The sequence below is a fragment of the Panthera tigris genome, chromosome E3, assembly GCF_018350195.1.
Source record: "Panthera tigris isolate Pti1 chromosome E3, P.tigris_Pti1_mat1.1, whole genome shotgun sequence".
Lineage (NCBI taxonomy): Eukaryota > Metazoa > Chordata > Mammalia > Carnivora > Felidae > Panthera > Panthera tigris.
Window position 1 is genome coordinate 26,530,822 of NC_056675.1, and position 9,816 is coordinate 26,540,637.

Here is a 9,816-nt window from a genome sequence, read left to right on the forward strand (position 1 = left end):
AGCAAACTGGACATTAGTCACCCTATTTTTTGACCCTTCTTATAAGAAAGGGAAGACAGACCTACCAATCACTCTAAAACACCTGTTCTCAATGTTAGCTACACATTAGAATCACGTGGGTAGCATTAATAACTCAGGTCCCAATATCACTCCCCATCATGCTCCTAAGTGACTGTCACAACCCCAGAGATTCTGATGTCGTTGATCAGTGTGCAGCTCAAGAAAAAGATTTTTAAAAGCCTCCCAGATGATTCCCATGTGAAGGTAGGGACAAAGAGCTCTGAGCAAGGTAAGAGAGAATTAGCCACCAGGGGGACAGTGCTGGGAAGGAGCAGGGGAAGCAAGCCTCCCAAAGGAAGTGACATCGCAGACGACACAATGTAGTTTGACTTCAGAACTTTGAGTAAAGTCCCTTTATCTCTTTGAGCCTCAGTTTCCTTATCTGTAAAATGGGAACCCCCTTTGAGGTCCTTGTGAGGATTATATAAAATCAAGCATGGAAGGTTTTGGGCACAGGACATGATTGACATTCATGAATAATAATAAAGGTGCCATTTATTCAGTGCTCATTATGTGCCAAATACTTTTAAGTCTATGACTCGTTTGGGCCTAGGAGGTAGCTAGTGGTCTTATTTCCACTTTAGAGTCAGAGTGGTCTTCAGTGAAGGAACCCCTGAAGTATCCTGGTTCTGTTAAATTATTTTTGCAGAGAGCCAGGCCAAGGAGCAAGTGACCCAGATAAATCAGAACTGACCCTGGGAATCTAGAAGGGTCAAACTGGCCTTGGATTCATTTTTCAAAATGAAAATAGCTTTGGTGGGAGGAGGGGAAAAATGAAAATAGCTTTCTTGTTTGTGATCATAGATGTAATAAAAATAAATAAAATAAAAAGTTCATATAATGCAGAATCCTACGAGACAGAAGTGAAGATCTTCAGGGCCAAGCTTCCCCCCCTGAGACCAGGAGCGGGAGAGAAGGGCTGCCTTAGCAAGGCCCCTCCCCACCCACCCTTGCCCATCCCTTTAGGAAAAAACCCATCAGTTCCCATGACATCATCTCCCGCCTTGGAGCTGGAGTGTTGGGGACAATGGCAGGATATGGAGTTTAAGGAATTCTGACATCAGCCTCATTGGAAAGGGCTTGGCCTGGAGCTGGGACTTGCCCCTGATGAAGGCCTCTCTGAGGGACCATTTCAGCTGGTGTCCAGAGCTGTCCCCAGAGTAACTAATAATAATGATATTGATCAAACACTCACAGTGTACCAGACATCACTCAGAAGGTGAATTAACTCACTGAATCCTCTTGACCACCCGAGCAGTTAGGTACCATTATGCCCTTCTTATAGAAGAGGAAGCAGGCTCAGAGAGGCAAATAACTTGCTAAAGGCCACACAGCTGGTAAGCAGCAGAGTCAGGATTGGCCCTGGTCCCCAAGCCACATGCTGTGCCTCGTGCCTCAAGAGGCTGATGTGATGCTCTGAACAGCCACCTGGAGCAGGTCTGTTTGGCATCCTCATTAGATAAATGAGTAAACCAGGGCTATGAACAGGCTGAGCGGCCTGCCCAGGGTCTTACAGCTAATGAGCACCAGTGCCAGGAAAGAAGCTCAGGGTCACCAACCTGCAGAGCTGGCTCTCTTAGTATCAGGTTTCCTCAACTCTGGCCCTTGAGCTGCCACCTTGACTGTCTTTGCTACATCAGTGTGCCTTATTCATTTCATTTGTTTTTTCTTAATGTTGACTTTTGTCTGTAGCCTTATTCCAAACCACCATCTGTAAAACCGTTGGTTCAGTGCTAGTTACAACGTATTTTTCTAATACATTGAACACCTACTCCAATGAACCATATATGTCACATTCAACCAATTATACATGCACTCATCTATAAAAAACACAAGAGTTTCTGTGATGAAACCTGAATTCCACCTTTATTTAAGGAGCAGGTGAGTGGGGAGACGGGCAGTATTATGGACTGAATTGTGTCCCTCCCCCCCCCCCAAAATTCATATGTTGAAGCCCTAACTCCCAGTATTCAGAATGTAACTATATTTGAAGATAGTCTTAAAGAGGTGATTAAGTTAAAAACAGGCTATCAGGGTAGGTCTCTAATCCAATAGGACTGGTGTCTTTCTAAGAAGAGAGAGAGAGACACCAGCCATGCGTATGAACAGAGAAAAGACCATGCGAGGACACAGTGAGAAGGTGGTCACCTCAAGCCAAGGAGAAACCAGCCATGCTGGCGCCCGATCTTGGACCTCCAGCCTCCAGAACTATTAGAAAATAAACTTCTGTTGTTTAAGCCACCCAGTCTATCTGGTGGCATTTTGTTATGGCAGCCCTATAAGACTAATACAGATAGGGGGGCACCTGGGTGGCTTAGTTGGTTAAGTGTGTGACTTTGGCTCAGGTCGTGATCTTGCGGTTTGTGGGTTCGAGCCCCACGTCGGGCTCTGTGCTGGCAGCTCGGAGCCTGCTTTGGGTTCTGTGTCTCCCTCGCTCTCTGCCCCTTCCCTGCTCACACTCTGTCTCTATCTCTCTCACAGTAAGTAAATATTACAAAATTAAAAAAAAAAACCCTGATACAGATAGGTTCTCAAATCATCTGAGATGATCAGAAAAGAGGACCATGGTGGGAGGTGGGAGCTGGGAAGGGACCAGGTTCAAGTATCCAAACTGGTATCAAGAGGGATGGTGGAAGAGATAATGTCTTACCCTAGGGGTGGAGTCAACGCTATAGACCCTGGTAAGGATCTGGGACAGGAAGGTAGACAGAGATGAAGAATGCATCCGCTAGATATTGCTGCTTAATAAAGCATCCCAAATTGTAGTAGTGGCTTCACAGAGTGACCATTTATTATTTTTCACAATTCCTATGGGTTGACCAGGCAGTTCTTTTCTTTTTTTGATGTGTATTTATTTTTGAGATAGAGACAGAATGCAAGCAGAGGAGGGGCAGAGAGAGAGAGGGAGACACAGAATCCCAAGCAGGCTCCAGGCTCTGAGCTGTCAGCATAGAGCCTGACACAGGGCTCGAACTCATGAGCCGTGAGATCATGACCTGAGCTGAAGTCGGACGCCTAACTGACTGAGCCACCCAGGCACCCCGACCAGGCAGTTCTTTTGATGGTCTTATCAGGGCTCACTCAGGCAGCCGCATTCAGTTGGCAGATCCACTGGGGTCTGGGCTTGTCCGGGGCCACCAGATGGCCAGGCCTCTCTTCATGTCGCCTTCCATCCCAGGCTCCTTCACAACATGGCAGTCTCCGGGTTCTAAGAGAGCAAAAGTGGAAGCTGTAGGGCCCAGGCCCAAGAACTCACACACCACCTCTGCTACATTCCACTGGTCAAAGGAAATATTGGGTTCAGCACAGGGGCAGGAGATAGAGAAGTAGACTCCATCTCTTGATTAGAGATGCTGCAAAATACTGTGGCAAAGTTTTTCAATTGATGGCAAGGAGTTTGATCTTACATGCAATCCCAGACTTTTAGCTAATGGGAGATTCATCCCAGGTTCTTGGATAATAATCAGATTAGTCCCTATCAACCTTCTGTGAGTGAGATGGAGCCCCATTAAGAGAGGCTAACATGGGGGCACCTGGGTGGCTCGTCGGTTGGGCGTCCGCCTTCGGCTCAGGTCATGATCACACAGTCTGTGGGTTCGAGCCCCGCATCGGGCTCTGTGCTGACAGCTCAGCGCCTGGAGCCTGCTTCCGATTCTTGTCTCCCTCTCTCTCTCTGGCCCTCTCCTGCTCATGTTCTGTCTCTCTCTGTCGCAAAAATAAATAAAAACATTAAAAAAAAAAATAAAAGAGAGGCTACTAACATGGAATTTGGTTTTGTTTTCCACCCTAGATTTACCAAGGCGTAGAGATTCAAATGCCTACTAAGGCCAAGTGTAGCGTGGGGGGGGGGGGGGCGGGGAATCAAGTGATCTGCTCGGCGATTGCTCATTTGCCCTCTCTTGAGAGATGACCAGAGCACCAGCAGCCATTTTGGTCCATGAGGTGACCATGATGATGAAAGTCGTGAACTGAGGATGCTGAGCAGGAATATAGTGTCTGGGTCCCTGCTGACGCTTGGAGTCTCCATCCCAGCTCTGAGCTGTTGATTCTCCAGATACTTTCTGATACTTTTATCTTAGCCTTCTTGTTTTGAGGTTTTGTCATAAGGAGGAAATCCTAATCCTAAGTGATTTAGCTGCTAACAAAACTGGGAAGATTTCATATTCACATTCAAATACAAATTTATATTTTCACTTGAAAAATGAGATCTGGCTACACTGGGGCCACATTCCCAAGTGGCAGTCCTAAGGATGGGACTGAGGAGGGGCTGTCGCCTTTATTCTCAGTTCATACAGTCCTCACTAATCCAGACTGATATCTTATATCCTCCCATTGCCCCCATTTATATTGCCTGCGTGCTCCTGGAGGCATTTGAGTTTGTGACCCCTGACCTGCGTTCTTTCTCTGCACCTCAGTTTCCCCATTAGCAAAACTGGGCTAACAATAGAACCTCCTTCTCAGGCTTTTTGGGAAGTGGGAAGATGAGACACGTCACTAGATGTAAAGCACTTACCTCAGTAATGCCCACCAGTCTCAATAGCGAGAGCCCTGTTATTATTGTTACTATTATCATTATTTTCAATATGAGAAGGAATTTGAGTTTTTGGGTGGGTGATCCCAAACCGAAAGAAGAGAAAGCAGGGCACAGCTCAGGCTCCAGCAAGAGGTTCTCAGGTGTGATCATGCCCGTCGGTGACTTTTCTTGTCAATCCGGGGACAGTTGCCATGTTAATTTCATCTGTCCCTTTTAAGGTGTGAGTAGCTCACCGCTTGCACAGAGGATGGAGCTGTCTTTGATCTTCTTCAGGCAACTCACATCTTCTCCCTTCCCAAAGGCAAGAACCACTCTTGGCTTCCCCCCCGAACAAGGCCTTGGGATCTGTCCTGCCCGGGCTGTCTGCCATCGTCGCTTCTCCGTTAGGCCAGGCTGTGGGCAGGGCGGCCAGCCCACTGAAGAGGGGGGATTCTGGGTGAGCCCACAGCAGAGGGGAGAGTAGGTTTTTTTCCTTTGCCTGAGGCTGGTACCTCCCAAGGATAAGGCAATATAGAAGGGGGGATTTTGTGGAATAACTCAAGGCTGGGAAGGAGACAGACACATTGTGCATACTGGGGTCTGGGCAGGGGAGGGTATATGCTGGCAGAGGTCACCCTCAGCCTGTGTGGTGGATCTCTGCAGTGACTCCTGCTCTGAAGGCTGCCTCCTGCAGCTCAGGTGGGAGGGTGCTTAGCCAGCCAGGGTGGGATTTTCCACCCACGTACAGGGCCAGGAGAAAGCGCTAGAGCATTAGAGCCCTCAGAACAGCTCTCGGGCACCTGGGAGCAGATCCTGGCTTTCTTTTTTCTTTAAAAAAAAAAAAAAAATTTTTTTTTTAATGTTTATTTTTTGAGAGACAGAGCACAAGCCTGGGAGGGGCAGAGAGAGAAGGAGACACAGAGTCTGAAGCAGGCTCCAGGCTCTGAGCTGTCAGCACAGAGCCTGATGTGGGGCTCGCACTCATGAGCCGTGAGATCATGACCTGAGCCGAAGTCGGACTCTCAACTGACTGAGCTACCCAGGCGCCCCAAGATCCTGGCTTTCTGATTCACAGGCTGTGTGATCTTCAGCAAGTCACTTAACCCCTCTGAGCTTCTGTTTACTATCTCAGAATCCCTGTGGTGAGTATTCCAGTGTTTCTCTGGGCAGTGGGCAGGAGCCTCTCTGGAACATGCCCTCGGGGTCCAGATGTTATGGGGTGTGGGTAACTCCAGTGTGATTAATGAGGGCCACTGCTCTGCAGTGATTCACGGTCGACACTTCCAAGGGGAGCGTGTGGGCTCTCCCCATGTTGTTGGGGATCCTTTACAAACAGAATCACGGCATGTTCATTCTTCATCTTGCTTTGTTTCCACTTGCCATGTATGTTAGAGATCTTTCCATATCAACCCATCTAGATATGCCTCATGAAAAAAATTTTTTTTTATTGGGGCAGCTCAGTCAGTTGAGCGGCCGACTTTGGCTCAGGTCTCTATCTTGTGGTTTGTGAGTTCAAGCCCCACATCGGGAGGTCGCTGCTGTCAGCCTGTCAGCACAGGGCCCGCTTCAGATCCTCTGTCCCCCTTTGTCTGCCCCTCCCCCACTTGTGCTTTCCCCAAAATAAATAAATATTCTTGAATAAATAAATAAAATAAACATTTTATTGAATTACATTGTAATTACAGGAAAGTGCACACACAGCACAGTGACTTTCAAAGTGAAAAACACCTAAGTAATCACTACTTAAATCCAGAAACAGAACGTTCCTCTCATCCTAGATGTCCTCTCCCAAACCAAATGGGTTTATAAATAATATGTACTCTTTTCTTGTGTTTGTTTAGCTTTTTTAGCCAAACATTATGTTTGTGAGATACAGTCGTGTTGTTGCAGGTAGCAGCACTCAGCAATGACTAGAGACCCTCTCGTCACACCTTGCAGAGGGGAGTCCCGTCGTCGTCGGCATCTGGTGGGTGGGGTCCAGACATGCCCTCTGCATCCTACAACTCACAAGACAGCCCCCTCCCCCACCGTCAGAGACTATCTGGCCCCAATTGTCAGTAGTGCCGATGTTGAGGAAGCCTGATGTGGACCAGGCTAAGAACTTTCGATTTTATCCTGAGGGTAGCAGAGGATGAGAATCCCGGGTCAGGTGTATGTTGAGAGTAACTAGATACCGCCGAATATTTTTCATAGTTAATTGTGTCCTCATTCTTTAGTAACGCCTGCATCCTTTTCCATCATATTTTGCCAGTTCCCATCAATTATATTGTTTCCAATCTTTGGCCATTACACCAACTCCAAATGAGGACACCTCTCACAGCCTCTTTACAGAGAATATCGTATTTGGATGTAAACACATACACACTCTCTCACAGAAACCCAGTTTCTCTTTCTGGAGATTCCAGACAATGGGAACTTGATCGAAGTTTCATTTAAATGTAAATTTTCTTCACTCCAGCATGGTTAACATCGAACTGACTTACAGAAATAGCTCCTGTCATCCTGGCCTCTGCTGCTGATTCACATCTTGTGCGAATGGACACAAGATCCGGAAAGATAAACAGGAAGTCCCTTGAGGCATGGGAACATAGGGGCAGGCCTCTGCTCCTCTGAGAGCTGGGACTCAAATAGCTAAGTGCCAGCCAGGGTGGAGCCCAGAGGGACCAAAGCTGACCTTCCTCTGCCTGCAAACAGGACTGACGAGGTCTGGGGTGATTTACAATTTTTCTCCCTAAATGCTTCTTCTGAACTAATTCCACTTTGAAATTCATCTCTGATTTCTCAGTGTCTTTTATCTTTGTCTAAAATTCAAGTAACGGGTAGTGCTTTGATTTCAAATGCACTGTTTTAAACTATAACTACATAATATGTCTTGTTCATTTTTATCTCACCCATTGTTCAAGCAGTTGCATTAACAATTGTTTTACATTAATTCTAAATGTTACAGGAACAATAAAGTCAATAGAACAGAAAATTTTAAATGCGCATGACAGAAAGGAAGACAGCCCAGATTCATTCAGTTACTCTTAATAAGATTTAAAAATTAAATTTCGCTTTGAGCCTTCTGGCGGCCAAAGCAAAAAGGGAAACACAGTGCTACACACAATTTCTTGTTTTCTAATCAAAGGAAAACAACACATCTTTAGTTGAGATAATTATTTTCTTGATCCTAAGTTCTGAAAGGGGCTGAATGTGAAAAAATTTTAATTTATTCTTCTAATCTCTGGTTCTATCTCTGCTTTTCTTCCTTACCCTGGATGGGGTGTAGGTATAATATTGTAAAATAATAATGTTTGAAATGATAGCTGCCCAATGCTGGGCTATGTGCTTTATACACTGGATATGGGCTGTTATTATTCCCATTTTACAGCGGAGGGAACTGAGGGAACTGAGTTTAGGTAACAATCCCCAACTCCCGCTTGGGTGGTAGTGGAGTTGATAGATGGTCAGGATGGTCCTCTGAGAAGGTAAGTAACTTGTCCAAGGTCCCACAGCTGGGCAATGTCAGAGCTGGGATTCAAACAGGAGACTTTAGACATCTTAGATATCTTTAGCGCCTAAATGCCAGGTACACCTTAGGGTGTTTTGTATAATTGTGAGGGTGAGAGTAAGTTGAAGTTAAAAGAAGAGCTGATTTAGGCCCAATTCTGCCTCCTAAGAACCATATGACTCTGAGCAGTTTGATTCCTTTGAACCTCAGTTTCTTTATCAGAAAAATGGGTAGGTAATGGCTCCAACCTCAGAGGGTACTGCGAGGATTTAGCATATTGATGCCTGGAGGGGGTTTAGCATAGAATCTGGCAAGGACAGTACCCATCAAACAGCTCTTAATGCCAAGAATCCTTGATGATAAAGAAAATGTGTTATGTGTGTGTTATGTGTGTGTGTGTGTGTGTGTGTGTGTGTGTGTATATATATATATATATATATATATATATATATATATATATATGATGGAATATTATTTGGCCCTAAAAAGAAGGAAATCCTGTCATTTGCAGCAACATGAATGGACATGGAAGGCATTATGCTAAGTGAAATAAGCCAGACACACAAAGTCAAATACTGCATGATCTCACTTATATGTGAAACTGACACACTCAAACTCACAGAAGCAGAGAGTAAAAAGGTGGTTGTCAGGGGCTAGGAGGGAAGGAGAAGTGGGGAGATGTTTGTCAAAGGGTACAGAGTTTCAGTTATGCACAATAAGTAAGTTCTGGAGAGCTATTGTACAGCACAAGGCCTATGCTAAACAATATTGTATTATATACTTAACTATTGGCTAAGAGGGTAGATCTTATGTCATGTGTTCTTTTTTTTTTTTTTTTTTTTTTTTTTTTTTTTTAATGTCATGTGTTCTTACCATAAGAGGGAAAAAACAAAAGGAACCGGAGGAAGCTTTTGGAGGCAATGGGTAAGTTTATGGCCCTGACAGTGTTGATCGTTTCACGGGTATACACTTATCTCCAAACACATCAAGTTGCATACATTAAACAGCTACAGCTTTTTGTATATATCTATATCTGTGTATCTATGTTATAAGGAATCCTTTTTTTAAAGGTTTATTTTTTTTTTTGAGAGAGAGAGAAAGCACAAGCAGGGGAGGGGCAGAGAAAGAGGGAGAAAGACAGAATCCCAGGTAGGCTCTGTGCTGTCAGCCAGAGCCCGATGTGGGGCTCAAACCCTGAACTGTGAGATAATGACCTGAGCTGAAATCAGGAGTCGGACGCTTAGCCAACTGAACTACCCAGGGGCCCCTCTGTTATAAAGAATCCTTGATGAGGCAGGAATGGCCAGCTCTCCACCTCGGGTAGGATCACCCTCCCTGTCCCTTTTTATAAGCGTTTCTTGTTCCCAGCCTTGTACTCTCTGATTGCCCTGGGGGGTGGGGGGGGGAGGTGGGTTGAGGGGAGAAACAACCAGGAAGGGGCTGGAATTTAATAACGAAGCACCCTTTGAAATGGCCGGAAGGTCCCAACTCTGAGCTGTCTGCAGTAGTTTTCACTGCAAGCTTCACAGTAATACCGTCTGTTTTTATTTATACTACATTTCCTGTTTACGAAGCCCTGTTGCCACATGTTCTCATCTGTTCACTGCTTGCCTCGCTTCACTTTTCTGGGCAGTTATCTGAAAGGGCAGGATTCTCATCTCCATTTTATAGATGAAGCAAATAAGGTGCAGAGTGGGGAGGTGACTTCCTTAAGGTCAACCAGCAGAGAGGCTAATAGAACCCAGCTCTTCTG